Below are 8,918 nucleotides of genomic sequence, written 5' to 3' on the forward strand. Positions count from 1 at the left end.
GCGGCTGCTCCGCGGAGCGGCAGCTCGCCCAGCCCTGAGCCCCGGGTTCGCTCCGGCCCGGTGATGGGCGGGGGAGCCGAGCCGACCGAGTGCTCGGGACGCGCAGAGCGCTCCGAAGCTGCCCCGCAGCCGCTTGGACGCGCGTCCCGAGCCGGCCGCGCCGCCGCGCCCCGCCTTCGCACTCCTTCCAGCTCTTCGGGCCAAGAAGCCGGCTCGCCCCGGTGCAGCCCGGAGCCCCAACCGCCCTCTGCGGCGACCTGGTGCAGCCCCAGGGGTCGGGCCGCTCCAGTGAGAGCGCGCACGCACACACACACACACACACACACACACACACACACACACACACACGGGCAGTGGATCGCGCAAACTCTCGGTCTCGAGACGGTGGCTCGCTCACGGCCGCCCGGTGGCGGACAGCGGCCGCGGACGCTCTGGAGTCTGCGGCTGGGCTGAGACCTGGAGTCCTGGCGCTCGGGACACGCGCCGCGCTCCCTGCAGCACTGGCGGCGCCCGACCGGCTGGTCCTCCCGCAGCCGGCCAGCAGGGCGAACGAGCAGCGCTGGGCGCCGGTGCCCGGGCGCCAGCGGAGGCGGTGAAGCAAGTCCCCGTCTGAACCGGGAACCCTGCGGACATTGTTCTTCGCACTCTGCAGAGCTTGGTTAGCTAGATCTCAGCCAAGCCGCAGGCTTAATGACCGCGTTAGACACCCTGACTTTTTGCTCCACCTTCTGTTTTTACTGTAAACAGTGTTAGAGATACTGTCCTATTGTTGGAGATAAGCCCTCGCTCCTCTGACACTTATATTGGCTACTCCCCACTGCCTGCCTGGTCTGAATTTAAAGCGACTAAGCGCGTCGGCGTTGTAAAGAAAATTGCCCACTCAAAGCGAAGGCCGCCCGAGACATTGGACGTGATCCATGTCGGGCATCAGGAGCCCCAGGCTAGAGGTCCCTGGAGACAGGACGCTGGCAGACTTTCCATAGCTGCTTGTTAGGAAAATTTTGGTGACATGTTTTTGTATATCCATCCAGTATTTTTTTTTTTAAGGCACCTCCTCGGTGCCTAGGAAAAAGCTGGACAGAAAAGTGGGAGAGCTTTATGGGTAAGTGGAAGAGGAAGTCACTTTCCTTCGGTTGTTTAAAATCTAGATCTCTTAATTTTTAAGAGACTTTAAAACTTAGGCTGTTGGCGCAGAAAGTAGGGTGAGCTCTATCTAGTCTGTCCTCAGAAAGTCATGACATGGCATGTGTAGTGTAGATCGCCAACATTTTCACACGTGTACACAGACCGCTGAATTGGAAAGTTAAAGATGACAAAACGGCTGCCTTCAGACAGAATAAATGACTCATTCCAGGTCAGATGTGGTGTTCGTGAAATGGATTAATTTCCATTACAGGAAAATAACACACCTTTAGCGGGGAAGAACATATAAAGAATCTGATACTGTAATGAACTAAAGAGACTGGATCTAAGGCATGGACCTTCCCCGGAGGGATCTAGTCATTTTGTGATTAGTTTTTGCTGGGGATGGAAACCAGGCCCCTCAAGCCAGAGTGCTCTAGGGCTGAACTAGGCCCCTAGCCCTGGGGCAATCCAAGCTTCATTTCCTAATTCAAAGAAAAGCAGCCCACTGGCCCAGTCTAACTCAACTATCTCCCTGGGGCCTTGGGTACTCGGCCCCTCTTCCTTTCGAACGTTCTCCTCATTCTTGGGTTTCTCTGGCACCTTGCAATTCCTACTGTGTCTTCAGGTCTCTTTTTTGTTTGTTTTGTTTTTTGTTTTGTTTCTCTTCCTCAAACTTTAATGTACCCTATCCTATACCTGTTATGATCGTCTTTTGAAGACACCAGCCAAAACCTCAGCTCATCTCTTCTCCATGTCCGGCTCACAACAGCCAGAGTGCCTATTTCAAACTCAAAAGTACTGCGTATCCGGGGTCTAGATTCTCTTCCAGTATCTATCTATCTATCTATCTATCTATCTATCTATCTATCTCTCTCTCTCTCTCTCTCTCTCTCCTCCTCCTCCTCCTCCTCCTCCTCCTCCTCCTCCTTCTCCTCTCTCTCTCTCCTCTCTCTCTCCTCCTCCTCCTCCCCTCTCCTCTCTCCTCTCTCTCTCTCTCTCTCTCTCTCTCTCTCTCTCTCCCTCTCTCTCTCTCCTCTCTCTCTCTCTCTCTCTCTCTCTCCTCTCTCTCTCTCTCTCTCTCTCTCTCTCTCTCTCTCTCTCTCCTCTCTCTCCTCTCTCTCCTCTCTCTCCTCTCTCTCCTCTCTCCGGTAACCTGTAGTCCTTTTTGACACCCTCTTTCCTGCTATTCCCCCAGTTTCACTTAGAGTATTTTGACTATCCCAGCCCTTCTTGCTGCTCACAGTCTATTTTTCTTCCTCTTCCCTAGCAAGAGCCTCGTTGGCTGGCGTGGCATGTCTGTGGAGTCCTTGCTCCTCCAAGTCCTCCCCCACCCAGCTGCCCTGCTTCTCAAAGTACATCTGTTGCCATCACCCTCATGCTTAAGTCTTTTTCAATGGCTCTGTGCTGCCTACTGGAAAAAGTCCAGAGAATGATCTGTCTTGACCAAACCCAACTTTCCCGCCTTGTCTTCTACTAAAACCCAAAAGAAATGTTTCCCAGTTCCCCAACAAGAATGCTGTTATGTCCCAACAGGACTTGCCTGCCCCACACATTTGCTCAAGACATTCCTGAGGCCTGAAACCTCTCTCTCCTCTTGGAATTCGTTAAATTCCTACCCTTCCTTCAAGGGCTTGCTTAAATGCCACTTCCTCTGGAAAAACCCACCTTGGTACGTGACCTCCCTCTGAGAGCCTTAGTACTTTGAACCTGTCTTGTGACATTTATACCATCCTGCCAAGCATCACACTTCCCAACTATTGTCTTCTCTTCCTTGCCAGGTTAGACATTCTCTGAGGGGTTAGCATTATGTCCCCTTTTCTGGAGCCTCTGAATCCCGCCACTGTTGCCTCCCTCCCTTTGCCCCCCCACCCACCCCCACACACATACACACTGCACCAAGGCTTTTCTGCCCATAGTTAGCTACGCCCATGAGCCTAGCATGCCATCTTTGGCTGGTGTTTGTGCTGCTTCTCAATTTTGAAGATCTATGGTAGATATTTTCCTGCTGTTTGTACAAATCATTTTAAATTATAATTTCCCTTTCCTACCAGGCCTCTACCCCAGGGACCAAATCAGGTCCATCTCCAGTGTTTACTATCAGGCAGTGGGAAGGAAACCAGAGTGCTGAAAGGTGACAGCTTCCCATATGCCGTGACTCATCACATCACGCAGCCGGTGTGGTCAGGAGCTAGGTTCCCCAGTCAACTCTATAAGCAGTTCTCCCAGTAGCTAAACTGATGAACTCAAGGAAGAAAGAAACCCCCACCCATCCCTAGTAACCACAGCCAACACCTGGCCCATGAGATTGGGTGGATGGATGGATGGATGGATAGATAGATAGCAGACAGGCAGGAAGAATTAGAGTCTAGCCTAGGATCTATCATGGATCCTCTCATTACTTCTTTAAAAAAAAAAAAAAAAAAAAAAAAAAAGCCTGTATATCACACAGGAAGCAGAGGCAGGAGGATGAGGCATGCAAGGCCAGCTTGGGCTATTCAGCATGAATTTCAAAAAAAAAAAATGAAAAATGAAATTTTGGAATTGAATTCAGTATCAGTTTATCAAATTCCCAAAGCACTAATTTTCGATGCAGCCCATACTGCACACACCTTTGGACAGGGGGAATCAGAAGTTAACATGTGACAAGCTCCCCACATGAGTTTCGAAAGTTACCCTTTGGTAGTAAGAACTTCACACGGTCCCAGTACTTAGGCCTGCAGGAAAAGAAAACCACATTGCCTCATCATTATTACTAGTCATCTCAGCTAATTAAGACAATAATTTGCCATTAGTAGGAAGATTCTAAGACATGGAAATTGGATTAGATCTAAGGAACTTTGAGTCATTTGAAGACAGACACAAAACTATGCTCATTTCCATGCTATTTTTCATACCAGGATATAATTTTTTATATTAAGCAAAGCCAATAACGTTCCATGGAATATAATTCAATTGTTTAGAAGGGAATAAAAGCTTCAAATAGCATAGTTAACCTCTGAACCAAGCATTAATCTCCCCTCCAAAGGAATGACAGATAATTCCATGTTGTGTGGATAAAAGGGATGAATGGGGTCTTAGAGATGACACTTCATCAATTAAAAAATGCCTGTAACAAGGAGAAAGGCCAGTCATTACTACCAAAGAAACTCTTGGGCAATAGAAGAAGTGGGCATGGAGTGATGGAGAACCAGCCAGTTTAGAACAATTGTTCCATCTTCAAAGAGGGGGAAGTTTGGAAATTCTTCTTTCTGTTAAATCTTAAGGAATCAAGCTACTAATGTCTTGCTATGCTTTTGAGAGTGATTACAGACACAGTGCTGAAATCTTTACAGGTAACCCCAGCAACTTTACATAAGAATCAAAATAAGGAAAATGAGGCACAGAGAACTTTGTCAAACATTATTTGGTCCAATCAAACAGACATTCAAATTTGAGTTAATCATCAGAACTCTTCCCATTATCTGGTATTTCTCAAACTTGCCAGTTCATTAGGAATCACCCTGAGGCCAGCCAGGTCTACAGCCAGGGCTACACAGAGAAACCCTGTCTCAAAAACCTGGGGTGGGGGGGCAGAGAGGAGAAGAAATACGGACTTCTCTCAGCCCTCCTCTAGGGCTTCATATTTAGCAGAGGTGGGGTAAAGCTTAGAACTGATCTTTTCAGCCCATGCCATGAATTCCTCAATATAGGAAAAATCTGGAAGCATACACCATACCATCCTGTCACTCACCCACACCATTGCATCCCTTAAGGTGGATCATTCTTCAATCTGTCATGAGAACAGCATTCAACTGCTGATAAACCATTTTCTATCCTATGAAAGTGTGTTCTATTAGAACAGGAAACTTTGATGACAGATTAGAATTCTGAGAAATAGATCATGTCCATTCAACATATACCAAAGACTCAGGTCAGCAATTTGCTTACAAGTTTATTTCCTCTTTTGAAATTTTCACAGTAAACTCAATCAACTCTTCTAGAGGTGTTACATTTGTTTTCTTTAGTGGGTAATATACTCTGATTGTTAAGTTAAAAACTTAGTGTGAATATAGTGTGTTTGTGTACGTACATACAATCTTAGTCTTGTGAAAGGGAGTGTTAGCATACCACTCTTTGTTCCAATCCAAAGTGCAACAGTGAAGCTCTTCTGTGGAGAAGCACCACAGAAACTAGACCATTTGTGAGACCTTACAGCGGACTCAAAGCCTAATGAGAAGCAAGAAGGAAATGTCACATACAGTTATGGCCTTCAGTCTTTTGCCTTTTAAAACTTAACTTTTCGTGAAGAGTTTTGTTACAATCATCATCAGTTATAACAATGTTTAAGTGAGTAAAGATATTCCCTTCAGTTTTTAAGCCGTGTCCATCAGGAAAAACAGAGCTCACACTTTTAAAGACTATAAAAGCCACCACAAAATAATCACAGTTTAAAGAATTAATGGCTCCAATTTCTGTCAATATACTCTTTTTTCATCTCTGATATGTGATATGATACATGGAAAACACATTTAGGACATTTTAAGTACAATGGTATGGAGCCAAAAGCTCTCATGTGTATGAAGGATAGATATAGTTGCAGAAAATAATGTCATTCCTTGTGGCTGGAGGGATGGCTCAGCAGTTAAGAGCACTGACTGGCTGCTATTCCAAGGGACCTGGGTTTGATTACGAGAACCTACCTGTTGGCTTACAACCAACTATAACTCTAGTGACTTCCAAGAGCACTGCAAGTAGGTGGTGCATGGACATATATGCAGGCAAGACTCCCATACACATAAAAAATGATAATGAAGAAAACAGTTAAAAATGTTATTCCAAAAACCATCTTGTGCTAGGAGTAATGGTACACACCTTTAATCCCAGCACTGAGGCAGAAGCAGGGGGATTTTTTGTGAGTTCGAGACCAGTTTGGTCTACATAGCAAGTTCCAGGCCAGTTTGGGATACATAGTGAGACCCTGTATCAGAAAGAAAAATGAAAGTGTATGACATGTTGGTGCATGTCTTTAATCACAGAACTCAGGAGGTAGAGGCAGAACTCTGTTAGTTTGAGGCCAGCCTAGTCTACATAGTGAGTTCTAAGCCATAGCTACATAGATAATAATAATAATAATAATAATAATAATAATAATAATAATTTATAATAATAATATATAATGATATACCAAAAGTCATCTTGAAAGCACATAGCACAAGTGTTTTCTAAAGTGGTCAAATAAAATTTTGTTAGTTTTCATTCCTATCTGTAGGATATAAAGATGTAGAATTTAGTCAGGCAGCAGCAGCGCACACCTTTAATTCCACCACTCGGGAGGCAGAGCCAGGCGGATCTCTGTGAGTTCAAGGCCAGCCTGGTCTACAGAGTGAGATCCAGGATAGGCACCAAAACTACACAGAGAAACCCTGTCTCGAAAAACAAAACAAAACAAAAAAGATGTAGAAATTAAACAGCCAGGTATTTCTTAGGGATATCTTATGATTAAATGAAAGAGTATTTCTATTTAAGAAAGACATCAAGGTCGGGCAGTGGTGGTGGTGCCTGCCTTCAATCCCAGCATTTGTCAGGCAGAGCCAGGTGGATCCCTGTGAGTTTGAGGCCAGCCTAGTCTATAGAGCTAGTTCCAGCATAGGCTCCAAAAGCTACACAGAGAAACCCTATCTCGGGGGAAATAAATAAATAAAAATAATAAAAAGTTTAAAATGTCTAAACCAAACTTTAAAATGGATTCATTAAGGCACATTATCAGCTAGAATATGTTTTAGTATTTGGGAAGTCACCTCCTGGCAGGAATAGCATCATGACAATTCAGACATGCAAAGTGTCACCTCCAATAACTGTTCAAACCCAGAATTAGTTAACTTGTAAAAACAAAGTTTCAGAAAAACCTGATTGGAACCCTTTCAGTATGAATCTGCCCTTGCTGGCACCTCCACAGATTATGCAAAAGCTTCAAGAGAGCCACTCTAAGCAGACACTTCCCAGAGTGTAAGATCTGATTTAGCACTCTTGGGATGTTCAACTCCACAAAAATCTTTCTAAACAATGACACACGTCCTTGATTTCATAAGTCTAACTGTAAGGACTTATAAACGCAATAAAACTATTTAAGTTCTAGTAAGGTATTTTTGCTCCATTCTCCATTTGATGTGTATGAGTGTGTTGTGTAACAAAGCTTTTCTTAAGAAGACACAACACACACATCTACTCATTCCAAATAAGGAGCCCACTACAAACCAAAGTACAGTTACCACCAAAGTCCAACTTGAAACAATAAGTTTTATTGGGGTTACTCACAGGAATATAGGTGAGGGGTTACTTACAGGAGCAGAAATGAAAGCTCGCCCCAGCACAGGTGACAGCTCACAGAAGCTGGGAACCTGATGCATACTGTACAGCCTGCAGGCAGTTCAACAAGTTGAAAAGTGTCCTTCGCTAATGACTCTGTTGTTTTAAACCTCTTCCAGGCAATCCAGCAGGTTTCTGCCTGGGGTCTTGTCTCAGAGTCGTCCTTGCAGCTTGCCTTGTCTGAGTCTTCTCCAAACCTTGTGAGGCTCCGCTTTTATTGTTTTACTCTGGAAGGGAGGGGCCTAGTGAATCTGGTCAGTTTCAGGGACTTCCTGAAGCTAGGTTATTTACTTTCTTGTGTAAAGAACTTCCTCACAGGATGGAATGTTTCAATCTCAGAGGAAACTGTTACACAACTGTGTTTTGCCTGCATGTATGTTTGTGCATCACTTGCTTGCCTAGGGTCCAAGGAGGTTGGAAGACTCTTGGATCCTCCAGAACTGGAGTTGTAGACACTTCTTAGCCGCCATGTGGATGCTGGGACCTGAGCCTGGGTCATTTGCAAGATTAGCAAGTACTGTACCACTGAGCCATCACTTCAACCCCCAAATTTATGTCCTTTTTTCTAGTCTTATTTTGACTCTGCCTTTACAGTGGTGCTGTTCCTATTACCTTTAATTATTTATCTATACCTACTCATAACAACACTTCTCTTCCTGAATCATTGCTCCCACTCTCCTGTGGTCTTAGAAAGCACAAGGCCTGCATGATAGAATTCTGTATAAAATAAAAATCAAGTTCCCTTGGTCACATTTTTTACTTCTTAAAAGATTTTCTGGATTTCAGTTTGTTCCCAGATAGAAGGGAGGTTATTGAATGGCTACACCATGGCTTCTGAGGAGTTAATATATGAAAATCATGATGACTGAGGTGCCTACTGAATTGCCATGCACAAAATAATGTACAATGAACATGCTGTAGTTTTAATGTATGTCATGAGACTATATGCTAGAATTCAGTGGTTCTCTTCTGGGATCTATAGCAATGTTCTGACAGGCTTTAGGTGGCCCAGAAGCTGCTATTGCTAGATCTCACACAGGAACAGTTTGCTATGCATTGCTGTGACAGCCTGAGCTCCTCAGAGTATGCCCCATGCTGGAGACCAAATCCCTCACGATCCCACTCTGCAAGTTGACCTAGCTTTGCCCATCTCTCCAACTGGCCTTCCCCCAAGTTCGTTCCCTTCACACTCTGGGCCTCTGCCAAGGTAGGCTGCTGGGGCCTGCTTTCAGTTCCGTGAACACTCATTTCCTCCAGGGGGCCCTTTGCCCAAGAGTTCCCACTGCCTGGATGTTCTCCTTTCCTGGGCCCTGAAGCCATGGCTTGTTTTGCTTGACTCAGCTTAATCATACTTCCAGAGGGTAGCCTGGCTGCTCTGCTAGGTCAGTCCTGCCTATTACACACTCCAGTAGTTACATGTGCTGAGAGTCCTTACCAGACTTACAATT

Source organism: Onychomys torridus, chromosome 15, assembly GCF_903995425.1.
Source record: "Onychomys torridus chromosome 15, mOncTor1.1, whole genome shotgun sequence".
NCBI lineage: Eukaryota > Metazoa > Chordata > Mammalia > Rodentia > Cricetidae > Onychomys > Onychomys torridus.